This window comes from Scyliorhinus canicula, chromosome 11 (genome assembly GCF_902713615.1).
Source record: "Scyliorhinus canicula chromosome 11, sScyCan1.1, whole genome shotgun sequence".
NCBI lineage: Eukaryota > Metazoa > Chordata > Chondrichthyes > Carcharhiniformes > Scyliorhinidae > Scyliorhinus > Scyliorhinus canicula.
This window is the reverse complement of record NC_052156.1, coordinates 101,204,573-101,232,120: the sequence shown is the minus strand read 5'-3', so window position 1 is coordinate 101,232,120 and position 27,548 is coordinate 101,204,573. Positions and strand designations below refer to the sequence as shown.

General features: G+C 45.7%; 1 protein-coding gene across 3 annotated transcripts in view; it reads right to left on the bottom strand.

Annotated features, from left to right (window-relative positions):
* cdk17 (cyclin-dependent kinase 17) overlaps positions 1-27,548 on the bottom strand; it is a 292,409-nt gene that overhangs the window by 217,948 nt on the left and 46,913 nt on the right. For all 3 annotated transcript variants that reach the window (XM_038810897.1, XM_038810899.1, XM_038810898.1), the window contains exon 2: positions 17,777-17,958. The gene's annotated coding sequence lies outside the window, so the exon portion shown is untranslated. The remainder of the gene's footprint in view (positions 1-17,776; positions 17,959-27,548) is intronic.

The window sequence follows — 27,548 nt, the reverse complement described above, 5'->3', positions numbered from 1 at the left end:
ACCCCTCCACCCACCTGATGATCGAAATGCAACGGCTACCAGTGCAAACAGTAACGGGACTGCGGACATCCCTGTCTTGTGCCCCTGTGCCACCGGGACTATCCTGAAATCACGTTGGTCCGTACACTAGCCGTGGGGGAACTGTACAGCAGTCGCACCCAGGAGATAAAAGTTAGCCCAAACCCAAAAGTTAGCTCCACTCCACTCAATCAAATAACTTCTGTGTCCATGGAGATGATTACCTCCGGAACATGCCGCAAGGATGGCGACAGGGCCACATTAAAAGTCTCCTGATATTGGCCGACAACTGTTGGTCCTCGACAAACCACTGGTCCTCAGGATTTATCCAGCCCAAAGTAGACAGCCTCAAATGCCCCATCAATCTTATCTTGACCAGTAACCAGTTCTCCCCCATAATCTGGGCTATCTCACGCCTGGACGCCTGCCACCTCAACTAGTGAGCCAATAAGTTATCATAGAATTTACAGTGCAGAAGGAGGCCATTCGGCCCATCGTGTCTGCACCGGCTCTTGGAAAGAGCACCCTACCCAAGGTCGACACCTCCACCCAATCCCCATAACCCAGTAACACCACCCAACACTAAGGGCAATTTTGGATACGAAGGGCAATTTAGCATGGCCAATCCACCTAACCTGCACATCTTTGGACTGTGGGAGGAAACCGGAGCACCCAGAGGAAACCCACGCACACACAGGGAGGATGTGCAGACTCCGCACAGACAGTGACCCAAGCCGAAATCGAACCTGGGTCCCTGGAGCTGTGAAGCAATTGTGCTATCCACAATGCTACCGCGCTGGTCTTCTCACCATATGCATAAAACACTCCACGCGAATGGCGAAGCTGACTCACTGCCTACCCCATCGATTAAAGCTCAAACTCCATCTGTAGTCTCTTCCTCTTTGCTAACAACTCTGCCGTCAGGGCCATGGAGTATTGTAAATCCATCTCCAGAATGGAGTCAACTGACCTCCGTCTTTCCTCACTTCCAACTTGATCTCTGTGGGCCTTGAACAAACTTCTCTCTCCCCTGACCACCACCTTCAACGCCTCCCAGAACGTGAAGGGTGAGACCTCCCCATTCTTGTTAAAATCCACATTTTGGTTGGAGGGTAGGTTTGTGGAACTCGAGGAGATAGTGGAGAAATTTCAACACCAAGGGGGGAGTTCGTTCAGATATTTGTTAAAATCCCCGATGATCGACACCACTTCCTCACAAAACCCCTTATCTGCGAGGAACGCCAAGTCCATTTTCCACAGGGGGAAGAGGGCGAGGGGCGCAGCGTTTGGTTGGTCTCCAGCCACATATCCACAAAATGTGGGGCATGGTCCAATATTACAATCGGCGAGTACCCAGCTACCACCACTCCCGGGAGAAGCGATTTCCCCACCACAAAGAAATCTATTTGGGATAGACCCGGTGCATGTGGGAGAAGGAAAACGTCCTCTCTCTTGGGTATCTAAACATCCATGGATCCACCTCCCACCATCTGCTCCGTGAACAATGCCAGCTCCTCCGCCATTCCTGAAGTTGAGAAAGATTTGGGACATGACCTATACATCCTTGGGTCCAAAACAAAATTGAAATCTCCCTCCATAATCAATTGGTGCGAATCTAGCTCTGGGTTGGCCAACACCTCCTTGATAAAGTCCGCGTCATCCCAATTTGGTGCACAGAGGTTCACTAAAATCACCAGAGCGCCCGCCAACACCCCACTCAGCATCACGTATTGCCCACCAGGATCCGTCAAAATACTGACTGCTGCAAAGGTCATCCTACTGTTAATCAACATCACCACTCCTCTCGCTCTCACATCAAAGTTTGAGTGGAACACCTGCTCCACCCATCACTTCCTTAGTCTCGTCTGATCCCTAATCATCAAATGCGTCTTCGGCAAAAAAGATTACTTCCAACTCCAAACACTTTGTGGGCAAACACCGGGACCTTTTAACCGGACCGTTTAATCCCCTCACTTTCCACATAACCATCCGAACTGAGAGTTTCTGGTCGGCCCCCTCTGCTAGAATCAGCCATACCAACCCGTGAGGAAATCCAACTGGCCCCAAATCTACCCCGATTCCAGGCCCACCCAAAATAGCCACTGTCACCACCCTCGCACAAACACATGAACAAAGAAACCTTCATTGCCATCACGCAACCCTCCCTGGCACCCCCTTGACCTCCTACCCGACAACACTACCCCCATCCACACCTCTCCCTCCTCTCTTCGAACTTTAGCTAATCAACCGACCCAGCTTCAAAATGCGACCTCCCCCACCCCCCAACAAAGGAAGCCCAGCCAACTGAAGATTGTTGTCTTACCCGACAAACAAAACAGAACTCCACCCACACGCTCATACCAGGTAACCTGCCGCAGCGCTCTTCCCCACTTCGCTCCTGTTAACTAGCATACCTGCTAGCAGGGTAATTCCCAGTTCGGGAAGAAGAACAGAACCAAACAAGAAAGAAAAAAAACACCCCTTTTCCCAATCCCTCATCCAAAAATTGCACACTGGAGAGAAAGAACCTTTACCCCCTTCAGTGAAACAGGCAACCCCTTACTACCTTGGGAAAGAAAAAAAACAGAAAACATAATAGCAAAAACACAAGAGAGGCAAGAAACATGAACATGGAAAATTCATAACTCCATAATATCCAACAAACACATTCAGATCTCTCCCAGTCCACTTTTCCTCAGATTGCCAGTCACCCTCATGTGTATTAAAATAAATGGTCTCCGTCTTTCAACGTGACCCACAATCGAAGCAGGTACACCACTCCAAACTGTGCCTTGCTCTTGCAGAGTGCCGCCTTGGTCTTGTTTAGCCAGCTCATTTTGCCAGTTCTGCCCTAATACCTTGATGAATTTGGTTCGGATGGCCCTCCCATCTATTCTCTCACATGGCCTTGGCCCACTTTAGAGATACCTACGGAGAGGGACTATGACCGTCCACAGTTGATCTCTGGATTTAGGCTACTGTCACAACTGCCGATGGGTCCACCTCGGGAGGGTTCGGAAAGACCTCTTCTCCCCCCCGTGCCCCCACCACAACCCAAAACCAACTTTGTGAATATCTTCGACACGTTCTCCATGACGTGCGAACCTGGAATGCTCTCCGGTAGCCTGGAAATCCTCCAATTCTGGCATCTGGATCGGTTCTCCTGGTCATCCGCCTTGGCCTTCAATGTATTTTGGGCCTCCGCCAACGACCTCACTTCTGCTTCCAAAGAGGCAATCCGGTCACTGTGGTTTGACACTGCCTCCTCCACCTCCAAATCATCATGCCCTATGATTCCAACCGCTGATCCATCCTATCCAAAGTCACATGAATGGGGGCAACCGCCACCTCAACTTACTTTGGACAGGTCCTCAAACATCGCCCGTCTTTGCTTCTGGAATTTCCCTGTAAGGAACTTGACTAACTTCTCCGTTGACCGATGGAGGGGCATTGGTGACACGGCAGGATGCGCCATTTTGTCTCCACTCCACCATGAGTGGTTTTATTCCATTTCGGTCCAGCGTAGTACCCAGTAGATGCCCCACACCAGAGGAGAAACCAGCAAACTCTATTTACTCCACCTTTCTTCCCAGTTGTGCCCGTAAACAGGTCAAAAATAGCCAAAAACCAAGCCTCCAAGTGGGAGCCACCTTGTGCGGTGCGGCCTCTCACCTCATAGCCGCCAATGGAAGTTTACAGCGATAATCATAAGACCATAAGACATGAGAGCAGAATTAGGCCACTCCGACCATCGAGTGTGCTCTGCCATTCAATCATGGCTGATATTTTCTCATCCCCATTCTCCTGCCTTCTCCCCATCAGCCCTGATCCCCTTATTAATCAAGAATCTATCTATCTCTGTCTTTAAGACACTCAGTGATTTGGCCTCCACAGCCTTCTGCGGCAGAGTTCCACAGATTCATCACCCTCTGGCTGAAGGAATTCCTCCTCATCTCAGTTTTAAACGATTGTCCCTTTAGTCTGAGATTGTCCCCTCTGGTTCTAGTTTTTCCTACAAATGGAAACATCCTCCCCATGTCCACTCTATCCAGGCCATGCAGCATCCTGTAAGTTTGATAAGATCCTCCCTCATCCTTCTAAATTCCAACGAGTACAGACCTAAAATCCTCAACCATTCCTCAAACGACAAGCTCTTCATTCTAAAGATCATTCTTGTGAACCTGCTCTGAACACTTTCCAAGGCCAGCACATCCTTCCTTACATACGGGGCCCAAAACTGCTCACAATACTCCAAATGGAGTCTGACCAGAGCCTTATATAGCCTCAGAAGTACATCCCTGGTCTTGTATTCTAACCCTCTCGACATGAATGCCAACATTGCATTTGCCTTCCTAACTTCCAACTGAACCTGCAGGTTAACCTTGAGAGAATCGTGAACAAGGACTCCCAAGTCCCTTTGTGCTTCTGATTTCCTAAGCATCTCCCCATTTAGAAAATAGTCTATGCCTCATCTTTCTCCTTCCAAAGTGCGTAACCTCACACTTTTCCACATTGTATTCCATCTGCCACTTCTTTGCCCACTCTCCTGTCCTTCTGCAGTCCGCCTGCTTAGTCAATACTACCCGTCCCTCTACAGATCTTTGTATCATCGACAAACTTCGCAACAGTGACTTAAGTTTCTTCTTCCAAATCATTCATGTATATTGAGCGGCCTCCGGATTTTCGGCGGGAGCAGGGGCCTGTCGTGAAGGTGAGCGTGTGCCTTTAAATTTGCTGGTCTTTCAGTAGGAGCAGCCTCCGGATTTTCGGCAGGAGCAGGGGCCTGTCGTGAAGGTGAATGTGTGTCTTTAAATTTGCTTGCCTTTCAGCGGGAACGGCCTCCGTATTTTCGGCAGGAGCAGGGGCCTGTCGTGAAGGTGACTGTGCGCCTTTAAATTTGCTTACCTTTCAGTGGGAGCGGCCTCCGTATTTTCGGCGGGAGCAGGGGCCTGTCGGGAAGGTGAGTACCTGCATCTAAGTCGGGCGGTGGCTAAACCCGAGACACTACACTTGGAGTGTCCCCCATCCTTCCACCTCCTCTAACCTAAGGGGTTGAGGGAATATCAGGTAAGCTCTTCCTTTCTTTTTCTTGTTTTTTATATCGAGGGGATGGCAGGGAAAGCAGTACAATGCTCCTCCTGCAGAATGTTTGAGGTGAGGGACGCCGTCAGTGTCCCTGCTAATTTCATCTATGGGAAGTGCACCCAACTCCAGCTCCTCAAAAACCGTGTTAGGGAACTGGAGCTGGAACTGGATGAACTTCAGATCATTCGGGAGGCAGAGGTGGTCATAGATAGAAGCTTCAGGGAGTTAGTTACGCCAAAGATAGATGGGTGACGGTGAAAGGGGCTGGGGGGAAGCAGTCAGTACAGGGATCCCCTGTGGTCGTTCACCTTAGTAACAGGTATACCGCTTTGGATACTGTTTGGGTGGGGGGGGGGGGGGGGGGGGGAGGGAAGACTTACCAGGGGTCAGCAATGGGGTACAGGTCTCTGGCAGAGTCTGTCCCTGTTGCTCAGAAGGGAAGGGGGGAGAGGAGAAGAACATTAGTCATTGGAGACTCCATAGTTAGGGGATAGATAGGAGATTCTGTGGGAACGAGAGAGACCAGCGGTTGGTATGTTGCCTCCCAGGTGCCAGGGTCCGCGATGTCTCGGATCGTGTTTTCGAATCCTTAAGGGGGAGGGGGAGCAGCCCCAAGTCGTGGTCCACATAGATACCAACGACATAGGTAGGAAAAGGGATAGGGATGGAAGGCAGGAATTCAGGGAGCTAGGGTGGAAACTTAGATCCAGGACAAACAGAGTTATTATCTCTGGGTTGTTACCCGTGCCTCGTGCTAGCCAGTCGAGGAATAGGTAGAGAGATCAGTTGAACACGTGGCTGCAGGGATGGTGCAGGAGGGAGGGTTTCAGATTCCTGGACAATTGGGGCTCATTCTGGGGTAGGTGGGACCTCTACAAACGGGATGGTCTACACCTGGACCAGAGGGGTACGAATATCCTTGGGGTGGGAGTTGCTAATGCTCTTCGGGAGGGTTTAAACTAGTTCAGCAGGGGATTGGGGGAACCTGAATTGTAGCTCCAGTACACAAGAAGTTGAGAGTAGTGATGTCATGAGTAAGGTTTCAAAGTTGCAGGAATGTACCGGCAGGAAGGAAGGTGGTTTAAAGTGCGTCTACTTCAATGCCAGGAGCATCCCGAATAAGGTGGGTGAGCTTGCAGCATGGGTTAGTACCCGGGACTTCGGTGTTGTGGCCATTTCGGAGACATGGATAGAGCAGGGCGAGGAATGGTTGTTGCAGGTGCCGGGGTTTAGATATTTCAGTAAGCTCAGGGAAGGTGGTAAGAGAGGGGGAGGGGCGGCATTGTTAGTCAAGGACAGTTTTACGGTGGCTGAGAGGACATTTGATGAGGACTCGAATACTGAGGAAGTATGGGCTGAGTTAAGAAACAGGAAAGGAGAGGTCACCCTGTTAGGGCTTTTCTATAGGCCTCCGAAAAGTTCCAGAGATGTAGAGGAAAGGATTGCAAAGATGATTCTGGATAGGAGCGAAAGTAAGAGGGTAGTTGTTATGGGGGACTTTAACTTTCCAAATATTGACTGGAAACACTATAGATCGAGTACTTTAGATGGGTCCGTTTTTGTCCAATGTGTGCAGGGAGGTTTCCTGACGCAGTATGTAGATAGGCCAACGAGAGGCGAGGCAGTATTGGATTTGGTACTGGGTAATGAACCAGGACAGGTGAACACTTTGGTGATAGTGACCACAATTCGATTACGTTTACTTTAGTGATGGAAAGGGATAGGTATATACCGCAAGGCAAGAGTCATATCTGGGGGAAAGGCAATTATGACACGATGAGGCAAGACTTAGGATGCATCGGCTGGAGAGGACAACTGCAGGGGAGGGCACAATGGAAATGTGGAGCATGTTCAAGGAACAGCTACTGTGTGTCCTTGATAAGTATGTACCTGTTCGGCAGGGAGCAAGTGGTCGAGCGAGGGAACCATGGTTTACTAAAGCAGTTGAAACACTTGTCAAGAGGAAGGAGGAGGCTTATGTAAAGATGGGACGTGATGGTTCAGTTAGGACGCTTGAGAGTTACAAGTTAGCTAGGAAGGCTCTAAAGGGAGAGCTAAGAAGAGCCAGGAGAGCACATCAGAACTCTTTGGCAGGCAGGATCAAGGATAACCCTAAAGCTTTCTATAGATATGTCAGGAATGAAAGAATGACCAGGGTAAGAGTAGGGCCAGTCAAGGACAGTAGTGGGAAGTTGTGCGTGGAGTCCGAGGAGATAGGAGAGGTGCTAAATGAGTATTTTTCGTCCGTATTCACACAGGAAAAAGACAATATTGTCGAGGAAAATACTGAGATACAGGCTACTAGACTAGAAGGGCTTGACGTTCATAAGGAGGAGGTGTTAGCGATTCTGGAAAGTGTGAAAATAGATATGTCCCCAGGGCCGGATGGGATTTATCCTAGGATTCTCTGGGAAGCTAGGGAGGAGATTGCTGAGCCTTTGGATTTGATCTTTAAGTCATCTTTGTCTTCAGGAATAGTGCCAGAAGACTGGAGGATAGCAAATGTTGTCCCCTTGTTCAAGAAGGGGAGTAGAGGTAACCCCAGTAACTATAGACCAGTGAGCCTTACTTTTGTTGTGGGAAAAGTCTTGGAAAGGTTTATAAGAAATAGGATGTATAATCATCTGGAAAGGAATAATTTGATTAGAGATAGTCAACGGTTTTGTGAAGGGTAGGTCGGACCTCACAAACCTCATTGAGTCCTTCGAGAAGGTGACCAAACAGGTGGATGAGGGTAAAGCAGTTAATGTGGTGTATATGGATTTCAGTAAAGCATTTGATAAGGTTCCCCACAGTAGGCTATTGCAGAAAATACGAGGCATGGGATTCAGGGTGATTTAGCAGTTTGGATCAGAAATTGGCTAGCTGATAGAAGACAAAGGGTGGTGGTTGATGGGACCCGAGGCACACCAGTAGTTACTGGCTGCCATCCTGAAACAGACCCCTTTATTCCCACTCTCTGCCTTCTGCCAGTCAGACAATCTTCTATCCATGCCGGGATCTTACCCGTAACACCATGGGCTCTTAACTTATTTAACAGTCTCCTATGCAGGCTTTTGATCCCCATATAGACTGAAAAAAAAATCACATACTGGTGTCCAGTTACTAGTGGTGTACCACAAGGATCTGTTTTGGGGCCGCTGCGGTTTGTCATTTTTATAAATGACCTGGAGGAGGGCGTAGAAGGATGGGTGAGTAAATTTGCAGATGACACTAAAGTCGGTGGCGTTGTGGACAGTGCAGAAGGATGTTACAAGTTACAGAGGGACATAGATTAGCTGCAGAGCTGGGCTGACAGGTGGCAAATGGAGTTTAATGCAAAAAAGTGTGAGGCGATTAATTTTGGAAGGAATAACAGAAAGGCAGAGTACTGGGCTAATGGTAAGATTCTTGGTAGTGTGGACGAGCAGAGAGATCTCGGTGTCCATGTCCATAGATCCCTGAAAGTTGCCACCCAGGTTGAGAGGGTTGTTAAGAAGGCATACGGTGTGTTAGCTTTTATTGGTAGAGGAATTGAGTTTCGGAGCCATGAGGTCATGTTGCAGTTGTACAAAACTCTGGTGCGGCTGCATTTGGAGTACTGCGTGCAGTTCTGGTCGCCGCATTATAGGAAGGATGTGGAAGCATTGGAAAGGGTACAGAGGAGATTTACAAGGATATTGCCTGGTATGGAGGGAAGATCTTACGAGGAAAGGCAGAAGGACTTGAGGCTGTTTTCGTAGAGAGAAGGTTAAGAGGTGACTTAATTGAGGCATACAAGATGATCAGAGGATTAGATAGGGTGGACAGCGAGAGCCTTTTTCCTCGGATGGTGATGTCCAGCACGAGGGGACATAGCTTTAAATTGAGGGGAGATAGATGTAGGACAGATGTCAGAGGTAGGTTCTTTACTCAGAGAGTAGTAAGGGTGTGGAATGCCCTGCCTGCAACAGTAGTGGACTCGCCAACACTAAACGCATTCAAATGGTCATTGGATAGGCATATGGACGATAAGGGAATAGTGTCGATGGGCTTCAGAGGGGTTTCACAGGTCGGCGCAACATTGAGGGCCTAAGAGCCTGTACTGCGCTGTTATGTTCTATGTTCTATTGTGAAAAGTTGTGGCCCCAGCACCAATGCCTGAGGCACACCACTAGTCACTGGCTGCCATCCTGAAACAGACCCCCTTTATTCCCACTATCTGCATTCTGCCAGTCAGACAATCATCTATCCATGCCGGGATCTTACCCTTAACACCATGGGCTCTTAACTTATTTAACAGTCTCCTATGCAGGCTTTCGTCCCACGGTCCAAGGATGTGCGGGTTGGGTGGATTGGCCATGCTAAATTGCCTGTAGTGTCCTTAAAAGTAAGGTTAAGGGGGGGGGGGGGTTTGTTGGGTTGCGGGTATAGGGTGGATACGTGGGGTTGAGTAGGGTGATCATTGCTCGGCACAACATCGAGGGCCGAAGGGCCTGTTCTGTGCTGTACTGTTCTATATAAACTGAAAAAATCAGATGGGTAAAAGTAGCCTAGATAACGAGTTCATGGGATGTTTTCGGGATAGGTTCTGGAGTCAACCAGAGAACAAGCTATACTAGATCTGGTACTGTCCAAAATGTAATTAATGACCTCATAGTGAAGACCTCATACTTAGCAGTAATCATAATTGAATTGTATTTCGGAATACACAGAATAGATGCATTCCAACGTGAAACAAAAGTTCCAAGGAGAGGATCCACCATCTGTGGTTAACTAAAACAGTCAAAAATACTTAAGAAAGAGCATGTAATTGGGCAAGGATGGGTGGCAGGTCAAAATATTGGACAGTGCAATGAACTACTGTTATCTGCGAGGGTATCCCAACTATTATGATCCTGATCCAGACTCAACAGCAGCTCAGATACTGGACAGAAACTCCAATATTTTATTTTATTTTTGTGAGATTGAGGGGAAAAGAATACCTTGCTTCAGGAGTGATTTCATGCAAAACAGGGATGTGGATATGGCATATTAAAAGAAACTGACAGTATTAAAACATCTTTAACATCACACAAGAAAACAGCTTATAATTGCCCCTTAAACAATGCTAATCAGCACAGTGACACAATGACCCTTAACTGCTATCTTTTTTTCCATTCAAACAACAAAATCATCTCCGGTCACAATCCACTTTTAAATACAGTTAACACACTTGGGAATACCTGCTGTAAAAAGGTGTCTTGGATACTCCACTTTAAGAAAGAGCGATTCTGCTTGAAAGAAAGAGACCTGACACTTTTCATAATAATGCAGAATCTCTGGTTGTATTCTTCAGAAACCTTCTCAGCTCATTTTCCAATCAAAACTAAATTCTGAAAACCTCAACACCTGACTGCTTCAGTCTGTGACTCCTCCCATTAACTGCATCATATTATTAATATCCTGGAACGCCCTCCCTAACAGTGCTATGGGTGTGCCACATGGACTGCAGCAGTTCAAGAGGCAGCTCACCAACACTTCAAGGGCAACTAAGGGTGGGCAATAAATGCTGGCACACCATATCCCATATATGAATTTTTAAAAAGGTACCACAACAAATATTATTGCAGATAATAAAAGCTCACAATATGGTGTAACATATTAGCATGGAAAGATAGTTGTCTTGCTAACAGGAAACAGTAGACATTTTCTGGCTGGCAAGATGTAACGAGTAATGTGCCACAGCAATCAGTGCAGGGGCCTCAATTTGTTTTACAATTTATGTAAATGAATTGGATGAAGGAAATGAAGGTATGGTTGCTAACTTTGCTGACAAAAAGATAGGTCAAATGAGTGAGCACAGAACTGGCAAGTGGAGCATAATATGGGGAAATGTGAAAATGTCCATTTTGATAGGAAGAATAAAAAGGACACATCATCTTAAAGCTGAGAGGTTGAAGAGCTCCAAAATGCAGAGGGATCTGTGTGCCCTAGTGCACAAATCACAAACAAAGAAAATTACAGCACAGGAACAGGCCCTTCGGCCCTCCCAGCCTGCGCCGATCCAGATCTTTTATCTAAACCTGTCTCCTATTTTCCAAGGTCTACTTCCCTCTGTTCCCGCCCATATACCTGTCGTATACCTGTCTAGATGCTTCTTAAATGATGCTATCGTGCCCGCCTCTACCACCTCCGCTGGCAAAGCATTCCAGGCACCCACCACCCTCGGCGTAAAAAAGTTTCCACGCACATCTCCCTTAAACTTTTTCCCTCTCACCTTGAAATCGTGACCCCTTGTAATTGACAGCCCCACTCTTGGAAAAAGCTTGTTGCTAGCCACCCTGTCCATACCTCTCAATTTTGTCGACCTCAATCAGGTCTCCCCTCAACCTCCGTCTTTCCAATGAAAACAATCCTAATCTACTCAGCCTTTCTTCATAGCTAGCATCCTCCATACCAGGCAACATTCTGGTGAACCTCCTCTGCACCCTCTCTAAAGCATCCACATCCTTCTGGTAATGTGGCGACCAGAACTGCCGCAGTATTCCAAATGGTTAATATACAGGTACAGCAATTAATTATGAAAGCTAATCGAATGTTATTGTTTATTGTGAGGAAGAGGTTATGCTTCAGTTATGCAAGGGTGTGCTGAGAACACATCTGGAGTACGGTGTACAGTATTTATTGGTCTCCTTATTTGAGGAAGGATGTAAATATGTTGGAAAGAGTTCAGAGAATGGAACGGTTGTCATACGATGAAAGATTGGACAGTTTAGGCAAAGTTTCATCCTCAGAGCAAGGACACGCTCCATCATTTGGCATGACACTTGTACTTCACTGAATGGGATAGATTCAGATCTAGCAGCTGAAAACCAGACATCCAGGAGATGCTGTGTACCATCAGCAGCATCAGCCACAATCTGTCTCAAGCCTGGCATTTCCCTCACCCTACCATTACCATCAACCAGGGGGCCAATCCAGGTTCAATGGGAGAGTGCAGGAGAGCATACCAGGCACTGCCAAGAATAACCGGGATGTCCAGTTGCTGTAGCTGCCTGGCTGGTGTCAGGCAAATAGGGAATAACCTCCTTTGCTGGCCACAATCCCCTCGCTGGTACCAGCCACTTGGGACTTACCTCAGCATGATGGAAATACCTGTAGCGCCTGCACCAGCTACCAATCACAGTTGCTAGGATTACAGGCTACCCAATGGTTAGCTGGCAGGTCTTGAAGGTAGTACTACCTCCTCAAACCACTTAACACCATTCCCAGAGCTTGGTGGCCACTGGGATCGTGTGCAGACAACCCCCTGACCTATTAGCTACGATGGGTGGAAATCAAGGCCAAAGGTTTCATTGACTGTGCGATAATAATCTGCTCACCGATGCTCAGTTTGGGTTCTGCCACAGCCTGTCATTACAACCTTGGTCCAGACAAAACATCTGAATTCCAGAGGGTAGGTGAGAGTGAGCGAGTGTGACGTCAAGGAGTCTTAGCAAAACTGAAGTCAATGGAAATCAAGGGGAAAACTGGTTGGAGCCATGCCTAGCACAAAGGAAGATGGTTCTGGTTGTTGCCGGTCAATCACTTCAATCCCAGAACATTGCTGCAGGAGTTCTCGGGGATGTGACCCAAGCCCAATAGTTCTTTCATCAATGATCATCCCCCCAACAAAGTGGGTCTGTTCACTGATATTGCATAATGTTCAGTACCATTTATGACTCCTCAAATACTAAAGCAGCCTGTGCCTGCAAAGCAGTGAGACCTGGATAACTTTGAGGCTTGGGCTCTAAGTAGTTAAAACAAACATTGACGCCACATAAGTGCTGGGCAATGACCATGTTGAATAATCGAGAATCGAACTATATCCACTGGGCGGCATGGTGGCATAGAGGTTAGCTTCACAGCGCCAGTCCCAGGTTTGATTCCCAGCTTGGGTCACTGTTTGTGCAGAGTCTGAACGTTTTCCCTGTGTCTCCGTGGGTTTCTTCCGGGTGCTCCGGTTTCCTCCCACAAGTGCCGAAAGACGTGATGTTGGGTAATTTGGACATTCTGAATTCTCCCTCAGTGTACCCGAACAGGCGCCGAAATGTGGCGACCCGGGTTTTTCACAGTAACATCATTGTGGTGTTAATGTAAGCGTACTTGTGACATTAATGAAGATTATTATTAAGATTATTCACATTTAACAGCATTACCATTGCTCAATTCTCTACCATCCACATGCTGGGGCTCACCACAAACCAGAAACTCATCTAGACTAGCCACATAAATTCTGCGGCTGCAAGAGGTCAGAGATTAGGAATCCTGCAGCAAGTAACTCACCTTCTAACTCCCCAAAGCCTGTCTACAAGGCACAAGTTAGGAATGTGATGGAATATTCTCCAGTTAACTGGCGAGTGCAGCTCCAACAACACTCAAGGAGGTTCAGCACCACGAAGGACAAAGTAGCCTGCTTGATCAGCACACCATCTACCAACTCCACCACTAGCAGACAGTGGCCGAAATGTTTACCATCTACAAATTGCACTGCATTAACCAAATCTCCTTTGACAGCACCTTCCAAATCCATGACCTCTATTACCTGAAAGAAAAAGAGCAGTAGACAGAGGGGAACACCACCATCTGCAAGTTCCCCTTCAAGTCACACAGCATTCCGACTTAGAACTATATTACCACACCGTCACATCGCTGGGTCAAAATCTTGGAATTCCCTCCCAAACAGCAATGTATGTATTTCTACACCACAAAGACGGCAACATTGTGAGGCAGCTGCTTACCATCACCTTTTCAAGGACGCTCACATCCCTCAAATGAATAATAATTTTTAAAATCTGTCATATTGAACGTTCAGTCTCTCCACTCCTGATACACTGCTGCTGCAGTATTCTGCAGGATATCGCTGATGCTTATTTTACAGAATCTTCCAAGCCATCTAGAAGAACAAGGGATTGGACCACCAGCACCTGGCAAGTCACACACCATCCTGACTTGGAAATATGTCACCCAGTGCTCCTTCATTACTGTCGAGTTAAAATCCTTGAACTCCCTACCCAACAAGTGTAGGAATACGTTCAACACATGCACAGCAGCAGTTCAAAGTGGCCGCACACCACCTTCTCAAGGTCAATTACAGATGGAAATGAAATGCTGACCCTGTCAGCAATACCCACATCGCATGTGCTCCTTTTTAAAAAAAGCACAAGAGGGTACAAATATACATTCATTAAATAATAGGTTAAAATTAGAACTTATATTATCTAACTGACCAATTACCCAATGATAATAATTAAAACAGTTCACTTAAGTTATTGCTGACACTAGGATAAAAACAGAAGTCAATTTTTTCAAAACTTTCGAATAAATTTGTAAAACTTTGTTTCATCCTCTGCCTTGATTTTCCAATGGGCTGAAAATGCTCTATCATTCTCGTTATATAATGTAATACATTAAAAATCTTCTAGAATGTCTGTCTCGACAGTTTGGCCAATTTAAGGGCTATGTCTGTTGGTGGTGTCTGGGACATGCAGAAGCATAGGGGACATGCAGAGGTTTTCAATGGTTGGTGCTGGGCTTAGTGGACAACAAAACCAGTGAAAATTAAGGGAACCCCCTAAAAACATTACCCTACCTGGAGAGGCAAGAGCAAAATGGGGGTGGCATGAGGGAAGTAGTGATGGTATGAGGGGAGAGGAAAGGAATGGGATGGCACTGATATGTAAGAATGTTGATAGCATGGGAGAGTTGACTCAGATGGTGGAACTGGTCGTGTCAAAATGGCAGGAACAAATTATTTGACAACTTATTGCTCAAAGGCTTTGTGCTAAAAATGAAAACTCGCTAGATTTGAATGAAAACATTCTTTAATTTGAAAGATGAAGGCGACATCAACAGTCTGTACCCTCCAGGAGTTTCTACGCAGCCTAATTCTATACCTCCCCACAAACATTGATTCAAAGAAGCAGCAGTTACAATGTTGCTATGAGACCTGAATCTTAAACAATAACTTTTTCATGGTTAAGAAGCTATTTTATTTGATCGATCCTGAAATTATAATAGACTTCAAGAAAATGGTGTTTATTCCTCAAATAACATTTGAGTCCATCAGATACAAAATTGCCTTTACAACTTGAGAAAAATTTCCAATTAGACTTGCATATTCTACAACTACAAGTCATACAGCCCGACACTGGCTGAAACTTGTATTTATATTCCTCGGACTGTTTTAACACACAGGTAGATTTAGGTTGGGGCGGCACGGAGGCGCAGTGGTTAGCACTGCTGCCTCGCAACGCCGAGGACCAGGGATCAACCCTGGTCCCGGGTCACCTATCCATCTGGAGTTTGCACATTCTCCCCATTTCTGCTTGGGACTCACCCTATGACCCAAAGATGAGCAGGGCAGGTAGACTGGCCACACTAAATTGCCCCTTAATTCGAAAAAAATAATTGGGTCCTCTGAAATTTTTTTTTTTTTTTTAAAAAAGGTAGCTTTAAGTCACATCTTCCTGCTCATGGCTGCTCAGTTTGGGTTCCGCCAGGATCACTCAGCTCCTGACATCTTCCTTTGTGCCAGGTATGACTCCAGCCAGCAGAAGATTTTCCCCGATTCGCATTGACTCAGGGTTCCTGGATACCATGCTCGGCCAAATGCTATCTTGATGTCAAGGTCAGTCACTCTCACCTCACTCTGGCATTCAGCTCTTTTGTGCATGTTTGAACCAAGGCTGTTATGATGTCAGGAGCTGAGTGACCCTGGCACAGTCCAAACTAAGCATCTATAACAGATTATTGCTGAGTAAGTGTCACTTGTGAGCACTGTTGATGACCCCTTCCATCACTTTATTGGTGACAGAGAGTAGACTCATGTGGTAGTAATTGGCTGGGTTGAATTTGTCCTGCTTTTTGTGTACAGGACATACCTTGGCAATTTTCAACATTGCTGGTAGGCCGGGTAGATACCAGTGTTATAGTTGTACTGGAACAGTTTGACTAGAGGGAGCAGTAAGTTCTGGAACACAAGTCTTCAGTACTATTGCAGAAATATTGTCAGGGCCCTTAGCCTTAGCAGGAGCCAATGCCTTTAGCCATTTCTTGATATCACACGGATATCAATTGGCTGAAGACGGACATCTGTAATGCTGGTTTGTCCATGGAGAGGAGTAATTTTACCTCCTTGCACTGGGAGATAGTTGGCCTCTAATGCGTCACAGGGAAGAAAATAAATGGTCAGCAAGTGAAAAGGAACATGAAAATTACAGTGCATGATCTCATGTCATGGGAGCATTTTTTTTTTCATTGTTCATCCAAGGTCCTGAAAACAAGGATGTACCAAGTCTATCCCAATCTTCAACAGTGAGAAATGAACAGGGGCTATTTGGAACATAGATCATAGAATTTACAGTGCAGAAGGAGGCCATTCGGCCCATCGAGTCTGCACCGGCTCTTGGAAAGAGCACCCTACCCAAGCCCATACTTCCACCCTATCCCAATAACCCAGTAACCCCACCTAACACTAAAGGTAATTTGGACCCTAAGGGCAATTTATCATGGCCAATCCACCTAACCTGCACATCTTTGGACTGTGGGAGGAAACCGGAGCACCCGGAGGAAACCCACACACACACGGGGAGGATGCGCAGACTCCATACAGACAGTGACCCAAGCCGGAATCGAACCTGGGACGCTGGAGCTGTGAAACATTTGTGCTATCCACAATGCTACTGTGCTGCCCAAACATAGCCAAAGGATCTCTCCAGGGCAGACACCATAGATCTTACCGAGAGGTCAAGAGGAACAAGGGCAGCACACACATTATCTCGAGTCGGAAAAATTTTGAGGAGAACAATACCCTTTCTCCCTTAACCAGTGTCACAAACAAGTGATAGAAGCAATAAACTACTCTTTACAGCAAGAGCTGAAATAATCATTGTCTGAAAATAATGAACTTGCATTCATACTGTGTCTTTCAAACCCTCAGGTCATTCCAAGTGCTCTAAGTTAATGATTTGAAATATCATCGTAACATGGTAAAACATAACAATCAATTTGAATTCAGCAAGGTTCTACAAACAGCAGCAAGATAAATTATGCTGTTTTAGAGCTGCTGTTTTAGACATGAATGAAACAGAAGACCACGCCTATTCTCCAAAAAAGCATCACATCTTTCAAACCCACTAAAAGAGCACACCTTTTAGAAAGATAGTACACCTCCAGGAGTGTAGTACAGTCATAATATTGCACTGAAGTCACATTGTAGATTATGTGCTCAAACCTCTGGAAGGGGCTTGAACCCGAGATCATCAGTCTCAGATGTGAGACCAGTTGACCAAGGCTGGCCTCATAAGGGATACACTAATGTGGGTCAATTAAGTAGAGTTTTATTTTACAGCAACAATTGCATGTCCTCTGTTATGACACTTCAGCAAAATGATTACGAAAGGTGGAGTCCTGAAAGAGCAGAGAATCTAGCATTGCTTTAAAAGTTATACAAATTGGGTGCTTTGGGGAATTTGATACTTGTCTATTCAATTTTCTGGCCCTGAAACATTGTCAGATGCACTGAGGAATTTCAGAATGATTAATTGCAAATAGGAAGTATTCAAATTAAGAATTTCCTCAAAAAGACGAGACTCCTTTCTGGCCAAACAACATTCTTCCTTCTTCAATTAATGATCAATTTAAAAAAAACAGACTTTCAACAAAGCGAATATTCACAATGAAGTTCACTTACATATTTTAATCACAGTTTCCAGTCCTTAAATTCGGTCATTCTTTAATGCTTTCATTCTTCAGTTTCAGGATTCTAAAGTTCAATGTTTCAATTGAGTTTGTTATTTACTTTTCAATCTTCTAGCGAATTACTGACATATAGAAACCAATAGTTGCTCTATTCTTCTTGTAGATAAGCACATGCTGTAATGAGAAAGGAATAGTTATGATAAATAGTCAGTAGTTTGGCTCTTATACACAACAAACAAACATGGTATTCTTAATTATGTGGCGATGCCGGCGTTGGACTGGGGTAAGCACAGTAAGAAGTCTTACAACACCAGGTTAAAGTCCAACAGGTTTGTTTTGAATCATTAGCTTTCGGAGCACAGCTCCTTCCTCAGGTGAATGAGGAAGGAGCTGTTCTTCAAAAGCTATTGATTCAAAACAAACCTGTTGGACTTTAACCTGGTGTTGTCAGACTTCTTACTATGGTATTCTCAGCAGATGATGTGGTTAAACAGTATCTCAATTATAATACTTCTTCAGAAAAAGTTTGAATACTAATTTCAAATGTTGAACTTACAATACTAGCATCTGAGCTGATGTGCCAACACTTGAACTGTGCGCACCTGCTGATATTTCACACTCAATAATGGTCACTTGAGATAAGCTGGTTTAGCTCACTGGGCTAAATCGCTGGCTTTTAAAGCAGACCAAGCAGGCCAGCAGCACGGTTCGATTCCCGTACCAGCTACCCCGGACAGGCGCCGGAATGTGGCGACTAGGGGCTTTTCACAGTAACTTCATTGAAGCCTACTCGTGACAATAAGCGATTTTCATTTTCATTTCATTCTGTGCGGAGTCTGCACGTTCTCCCAGTGTGTGCGTGGGTTTCCTCCGGGTGCTCCGGTTTCCTCCCACAGTCCAAAGATGTGCAGATTAGGTGCATTGGCCATGCTAAATTGCCTTTGGTGTCGAAAATTGCCCTTAGTGTTGGGTGGGGTTACTGGGTTATGGGGTTATAGGGATAGGGTGGAGGTGTGGGCTTGGGTAGGGTGCTCTTTCCAAGAGCCTGTGCAGACTCGATGGGCCAAATGGCCTCCTTCTGCACTGTAACTTCTATGATTCTATGAGACCACCACCAAAGGAATCATAGCCATTGGAAAATAAATTAATGATCCCCGAAAGAAACAATAGAAATAAATTAGTGTGAGGGGAACAAAGTGCTCAATAGCTATTAGCATAAAATTCTGAAAACATGCAAAGCTAAAATTTTTAAATGATCAAGATCTAACCCCAGTATCTATCAGCATTAGGCAAGGAAAACATCAGTAAATTTCCCATCATCTGCAACAATTGTCAATGAAACATAGGCTTTAGTGTTGCACAAAAAAAGGTTGGTCTTCTAATCTAGAGGATACTGCACAATTCTCCAATGGAATTCCTCTTATTGAAATTGAAAGATCCAAATGAAAGATACTGTCCAAGATTTAATGTAGAAGTGATGGCCCCACCCAGCAGCTGGAAAGTCAGGGATGAATCCACCTGTACTGGCCGCGGAGCCATGGGCAGCTAGCCATTCAGAGTCAGATGCTCGCAGCAGAGTCAGTTCCTGGACTAAACCATGGTTGGGACTAAACGAGGGAAGCAGGTTTAGTGGGACAAGCTCACTCCTGTTCAGGCAGGCCCCAGGGAGAGGTGGGGTGCAATCAAGTGGGCTTGGCCCTTTCTACTGGGAGACACATAATCAAGCAGCCAGGAGTCCTTAGAATCAAAGTATATCTCATGGCCTCGCCATGTGGCATCCCATCTGCCATCCCGACCCAATTTTACACATACCTGCCTGCTAGCCTGCTCCTGGCGGGAATTGTGCAAAATTCCAGCCATTACAATGAACCTTCAAAATATTAGAAATAGTGACAATTGAGATGCCAACAATAACGCATTCATTTTAAGTGGATTACCAGTGCGCTGTAATCCATGTTAGGAGAAATTACAACAGATGTATATGACGTACATTACCCAATTTAAGAACAGTGCAACAGGATACGCTATTTATTTGAAGACATTAGTAATTTGTGAAGCACTGCCTAATGCTTCAGAACCAGCATACAGCATAGCAACACAGCCATAAAGCAAATTGAAATATTTACGAAGCATATGCAATATTTAAAGGGCTTAAACAAAGGTACTTAGAAAATATTTAGTGTCATGTTGACAAAGAACAGGATAGCAAGAACTAAAAGGACATGTAGCACCTGAGTGTCTTGGAAACAACTCAAAGTTTTTAAACAGTCAACATACTTACAGGTGTCTTTTACAAACACACCTGTAACTTGCAAGGCAACCTGGAGATAAATGAACATGTTAACCTATTTTGATACCGGATGAGAGGGGATAACTATTCAGGATACCAAAAGAACCGTCCATTCTTCTACTAAGATTAGCATTAGATCATTCACGTTAACAAGAACTGCAGAATCTGCTTCAGTTAGTTACATTGCAACCTCTCCTTTTCAAGCCTTCTCAATCAGCTGTCCAACCAAGCCACCTGAAGGAGACAGAGGTACGCACAGTTGCTTCACAGCTCCAGGGTTCCTGGTTCTATTCCCGGCTTGGGTCATTGTTTGTGCGGAGTCTGAACGTTCTCAGTGTCTGCACGTTTTCCCTGTGCCTGCGTGGATTTCTTCCGCGTGCTCCGGTTTCCTCCCACAGTCAAAAGATGTGCAGGCCAGGTGGATTGGACATGCTAAATTGCCGTTAGGTTAGGTGTGGTTACTGGTTTACGGGGATAGGGTGGAGTGTGGGCTTAAGTGGGATGCTCTTTCCAAGAGCTGGTGAGGACTCGACTGGTGGAAAAAACATCCACAACATGGTAAAACAGGGCGATAATCACTTCCTACTATTCAGCTCCAGGGTTCCTAAAACAGTGTATGAGAATGTGGGTGCCAGACTGTGTGAAGACATGCTTTAAAAAATAATTTGCCAGAAACCACGTTCAGGATGAAACAAGGCAATTCTTCTGCACTGTAAATTCTATGATTCTAAGTAATTGCTACTTTCTGTAACTGTCTTTCTGACATCGATATCTGTGCAAGTCAAACTTTCCATCAGCAATACTAACATTTATCTCAACATCTACATGCCACTCCCCTAACCTGTTACTCTGCTCAAGAGATTTGTAACCCCATCATAGCAATGACGTCAAGCTCAGCTTCCAGCCTTACTTATAATCCAATTGCAAAGATTGTCTCCTTTTTCCTTAGAAAGGCATCTCAAATCCAACCCTACCCATCCCTCCCCATACATAACTTGTTACCCGAGGCACAATGTTGTACTCATCAGAGTCTTGGCTTCTAACATCTGTTGATGGGATGTATTAGGGTTTCAGCAGTACAAGAGACACAGCCCGGCAATATTGCATAACAAAAGTAATTCTTACTGTCAGCACCGTTTGAGGTCAGAGGACATCTTGTGGCACAATGATAGTGCCTCTACCCATGGACCAGAAGCTCCGGGTTCTGGACTTGTTGGCCGCGGAAAAAGCATTCACAACATGGTAAAACAGCCCAATAATCACTTCCCCACTATTCCCCAAAGGGGAAAACAGTGTCTGTGTTTGAGAGTGTATGCGCGCGAGAGCGTGTGAAGATATGCTTTAAAAAATAATTTGCCAGAAACCACATTCAGGATCAAACAGGGCATCAAGGCTGTAAACAATCCCGTCAGCCTGGTATGCGAAGAGAAATGAAGAGGTGGAAAAAGAGCAGTGCTTGTGGAAGAAGTTAAAGATGATGGCTTGAATCTTCTTAATGTTGAACTAGGAGAAACTAACTCACAACTCAGCCAAGAAGTCTGATCTTTCAGTAATGAAAGTGATTAATTCACCCATAAATGCTGCAGAGTAGTGGATGTTATTGAACATGACCACAGAGTCCTAGTCAACAGAAGCATGTGCATTTTAAAGCAGAAGTATGCAAAATCAAATAAAAACACCAAAATCCAAGATGCATTTCCAATTCATCAAGACAATTGTATACAGTACATCCTTTAATATTTGTAGAATGTGTAGCTGATTGATAGTGAATAGTAACATCAAGTTTCCATGTACTTCTCTCCCACGCACTGACATGGGATTGGTTTCAACATTTTAAGACATTATATTTCTGAGACAAATGTATCCTGGATCACAGAAAGAAGCCAACAGCTGCAGGAAAAAAAACTAAAAGAAAGTATTATTCTACACAAAACAGCAAGGCCACATAACAACAAATGAATATCAATGGGTCAACTTTACAAGTAAATTGCATTATTATGATGTCCTCAAATATTCATGGCAAGTTCCTGGAGGTGAAGTCCAAATCAGTTTGATAGTTGCTGAAGTGGAAATAAGGGGTGCATGAGAACAGCATCCTGTTTCACATACTCCATTGGAGAAGAGCAGTAAGTCTGGGAGGATGGATTATAAGATACTGGTATGGTAAACTGCACAATAATCCCATTGATTGGATAGATGATCAAGTGTACAAGTTACAATTTGATGCCAATCCACTCCACATTTACAAACGGTTCCCCTGACAACTTTACAGTTCTTTCACTGCTCATCGTTCATACTCGTATCGCAGCAAAGCACACATTCATGATACAACTTATGATGGAAATCCTTGCACACATACATCTACAAAGAGTTTTGGGTGAAATCAAGGTAGCACAGCCTATCTAGATGATATACAGTCCCTTGATGATACTCAAGGTGACTACATAGCTGCCATCAGTGACTATTCAAGACTGGGAAATAAAACAGCGGCTAGCCTTACTGTGCTCCTCATGGGAGAGGGATTAAAATGCTGCCCTATGCTGACTCATCCATCAGTTCTTCATTTGATACACAGGCAGGCAGCACATCAGCTAATAGTGCAGATGATTATTTTGGTAGTTTTGAAAGACATAGAAACAAAAACGCAGGGGATTGTGACTTAAAATGGATATAGACTGCTTTCCCTCTGGTGTAAATTGACTAGGTATATTTACAGATGGCTTCCAATATGATCTTGCTTCTATGCCAGCCTAAAGTTGATGCCTTTTCTGCCCAGTCAGAGTCAAGGAGGAGTGTCAGAGCCTGTAACCGAGGTTAGTAGTTCACTAGCAATTACAGGTACTATGACCTGTTGGTTTATCTGTCCTTTTGTGCCCCATGTGAACCACAATATAATGTATCTGAAGCACTTCTGAAGACACCTTGTAATTAATTTTGACTTGACTTGCTGATTGCTACAGAACCCCAAAGCCTAGTATTTTTGCGATCTTGTAAAAGTTTGCATTACAATAGCTTATTTTTCTCAGCTATTGTCTCAACTCTTCTTATACAAAGGTGTCTGGTTTAAATCAAGTGAACTAGAACACAGGGGCTGGTTTGGCACAGGCAGGCCAGCAGCACGGTTCAATTCCCGCAGCAGCCTCCCCGATCAGGCGCCGGAATGTGGTGACTAGGGGCTTTTCACAGTAACTTAATTTGAAGCCTACTTGCGACAATAAGCGATTTTCATTTCATAATAATTAGTTAACTTCTGTCTCAACATATTTTTGCAGAGAAAATATTCCCAAGACAATTTTGTATCTCCTTTTATATATAATGAAAAGATTCACTGGCCAAAGAACCGAGCCAAGCAACTGCTGCAAGGGCACCTTAAATCCCATCTTTATCTTGGACCATGCAACATTAACAAAATAGAGTATCACTACCATTCAGCAGCATATACTGTTCCCACTGCTATCACAATCAAAGGATGCAGGAAGTAGGATACTTATTTTCCCTTTAGGAGTTATTACAGGTATTTGTGTCACTTCCCCTGAAGGCATGTGCTGGTTTATTTACAATTTCAGGCAGAACAGCAAGTTTCTGGGGCGGGATTCTCAGAAAATGGACGATGGCCCCACAGTGGCGGTAAAATGCCGCCAACGACTCCAGCGTCAACGCACCCAAGTTGAGGAATTCTCCGCTTACCTCCACTTTTTCGGGGGCTAGGTTACCACCGAAGTCGTTGGCACCGCTCCAGTTGGCGCAGAAGGGCCGACGCGAGTTCGCGCATGCGCGGAATGGCCGGCGTAGTCTCATGCACGCGCTGACCGGCTGGCATATTTCCATGCATACGCAGAGGTTCGCTTCTCTGCAATGGCCCCAGGGCAATATGGCAGAGCCCTACAGTTGCCCGGCGCGGAGGAAAGAAGTGCCACCACAGAACAAGCCCGCCTGCAGATCGGTGGGCGCTGATCACGGGCCAGGCCACCGTGGGCACACCCCCCCCCCCCCCCGGGTCAAATCCCCCCTCCCAAGACCGCCCCTGCATACTGACCTTCCAGCTCCCACCGTGCGTGAGGTGAGTAATTCATGCCAGCGGGACTGGCCAAAAATGGACAGCCGCTCAGCCCATCGGGGCCCGGAGAATTGCTGGTTGGGGGGGGGGGGGCTTTCAGCGGCGGGACCTGGCGCAGGTTTCGGAAAATCCCGGCCCTGGTTTTTCACCAAATGAGCTATTTCACCCACCAATCTGGAAACGAGCCTGAAGGCCAACTGTCGGCAGTCTTTTTGACCACAGGATGGCCAACATTTTCTCTGCACTTAAACTTCAAACAAATATATTTGTAGCAGAAATGACATTATTAGAAATGGTTTGTTCAGTTCTCCTCCTTTTATCGCAGATTATGTATTTATAATCAGTAATCCGGCACTGACTCAAAAATCAAACCTATATGTCTCCTGTCCACATAGTGGATAGTTGGTTATTGAACCTTTTGAGTAGGGAGTTGGGAGGGGAGGGAGCCAAATGCCATTTCTGATTAATACACTCTGGACATCATCAGGGAATTCCTGTTCTTTGCAACAGCTATGTTCAGTACATTAAGCATGGAAAACACTCAAGGAGCGACTATGGCAGTAGTCAGTAAGGAGCTGGGCTCTACACGAAACACAATTTCAAAATTCGGCAAATTGTTGTACTCAACATTTCCCCAAGTCTCTATTTATCTCTTGGCCAGAACATCTGAACATTCATCTCAGTAGGCTAGAGCATGCTAGTGAGAGTTAGCACAATTAATAAATCTGGAATTAAAAGCTAGTCTTTGATTGTCACCATTGGTCACCATCGTTAATTGTCATAAAAACCTACCACAAATACCCTTTAGGGAAGGAAATCTGCCATCTTTACCTTGTCAGACCTACATGTTACTCCAAGACCCACAGTTATGTGTTGGACTCTGAAACACCGTCTGGAATGGTCTGACAAGGGACTCAGATGTATCAAAATGCAATAAAGTGTGAAAAGAATGAAGGAATGAAACTGGAGAGATCATCCAGCATTGGCCTAGGCATCAAAAAAAGACAATGGCAAAACTAGCTCGGTCGACCCTGAAAAGTCCACTTTGTTAGCATCCGAGGGCTTAAAAATGGGAGAAGTTAAAAATGGGAGAACCAGCCCAACGACTAGTGATGTAACAGCTTGACACATCACACTTGTCAAATCATATGCTAGAGACAATGTCCCTGACGACACCATCCTTGGGTGTGTCCTGTCCCACCAGCAGAACAGAGCACCAGAGGTGATAGCACAGTGGTACAATGATGGGCGGGAGTTGCCTTGGAAGTCCTCAACATTGACTTTGAAAAGGTTCATGGCATCAAGCCAAACATAGACAAGGAAAACTCCTGCTGGTTACCAACTACTGCAACCACATCCCCACCTCAGCGAACAAATTTTGTGGCACAACTGTTGTGTGAAATTGGATAGATTTTCAACACATCTAGCAAGTCAAAACTGGACGTCCGTGAAGCTCTGTGTGCCTTTCGCAGTAGCAGAATTATATTCAACCGCAATTTAACCTTCTAGCGTATGCCCACTCTACCATCATTATCAAGCCAGGGATCAATCCTGATTCAATGAGTGCAGGATGGCATGGAGAGGTAGCACTAGGAACTAAAATGAGGCGTCAACTGAAGTTACAACACAGGACTACTTGCATGCCAAACAGCGGATCCAGCATGCAAAAGAAAGCCGAGTGATCCAATGGCTCAGATCAAATCTTACAGTCCTGTCACATCCAGTTGAGATAGATGGTGGACAATGAATCGAGTTGAATATTTTGGAGCAGGTAACGAATACGGTTGATAAGGGGCTGTTATTCAAGCAACTTCCTGAAGGTTTTTGGCAAGATTCCACACAAGAAAAATACTTAACAAAAATGAGCGGGCATGGAATTGGAGACAACTAATTGGCTTGAGGGTAGGAAACATACAGGGAGGGATAATGGTTAGCTGTTCAAATTGTCAGGAGGGGTCATTGGGTTACGGGGATAGGGTGGAAGTGAGGGCTTAAGTGGGTCGCTGCAGACTTGATGGGCCGAATGGCCTCATTCTGCACTGTATGTTCCATGATCTACGTGACTGGTGCAGTCCCCCAGAGATCTATAGTGGGGCCTCAGCTGGACACTACATTTATCAATGATTCAATGCAGTAACAGAGAGCTGCATATTGACATTTTCTGATGACACGAAGTGGCACTACACAAAGTAGTGTAAATGGGAGCAGAGAGCTGCAAAGGGACATTGATAGATTAATTAATCAGAACTATGGCAAAGTGTGTTCAATATTGAAATGAGTTATAAATAAAGATGACCATTAGAGTGTGCGTTTGTCCAGCTCACACTCAGTCTCAGGGCGTTCACTTGCTCACCCACTATGAGCATCTCAACCTTGATAAAAGAGAGCAGAGATGTGGGCCACACGAATGGTCTGGATGACAGAGTGTAACTGTTTTATTGGGGATCATGGCATCAAAGGTGGAGGTGACGGTGCCGAATAGTGCAGAAATGTTGTGGCACCCCGATTAGAGTGGAGGAGGTATTGGGGGGCCTAAAGGCCATGCAGTCGGGGAAAGCCCCGGGGCCGGATGGATACCCAGTAGAGTTCCATAGGAAGTTTTCTGAGCTGGTGGGCCCGGTCTTGGCGAGGGTTTTCAATGAGGCAAGGGACAGAGGGACCCTGCCGCCGACAATGTCGCAAGCCACCATATCACTGATATCGAAGCGGGGTGAAGACCCGGAGGCGTGCGGGTCCTGCAGGCCAATCTCCCTGATTAATGTTGACGCCAAGCTCCTGGCAAAGGTACTGGCGGTTAGAATGGAGGACTGCGTACGGAGGTGATTGGGGAGGAACATAGAACATAGAACGATACAGCGCAGTACAGGCCCTTCGGCCCTCGATGTTGCACCGACATGGAAAAAAACTAAAGGCCATCTAACCTACACCATGCCCTTATCATCCATATGCTTATCCAATAAACTTTTAAATGCCCTCAATGTTGGCGAGTTCACTACTGTTGCAGGTAGGGCATTCCACGGCCTCACCACTCTTTGCGTAAAAAACCCACCTCTGACCTCTGTCCTATATCTATTACCCCTCAATTTAAGGCTATGTCCCCTCGTGCTAGCCACCTCCATCCGCGGGAGAAGGCTCTCGCTGTCCACCCTATCTACACTGGGTTCGTGAAAGGCAGGCAACTGGCGGCCAACCCGAGAAGATTACTTAATGTGATAACGATGCCCCCGGCGGGCAGGGAGGTGGAGGTGGCGATGGACGCCGAGAAGGCCTTTGACTGGGCGGAGTGGGACTATCTATGGGAGGTGCTCGGACGGTTTGGGTTCAGGGAGGGACTGGTGGATTGGATCAAATTATTATATCAGGCCCCGAAGGCCAGCGTCAGGACTAACAGAGAAGTGTCGGAGTACTTTAGGCTGT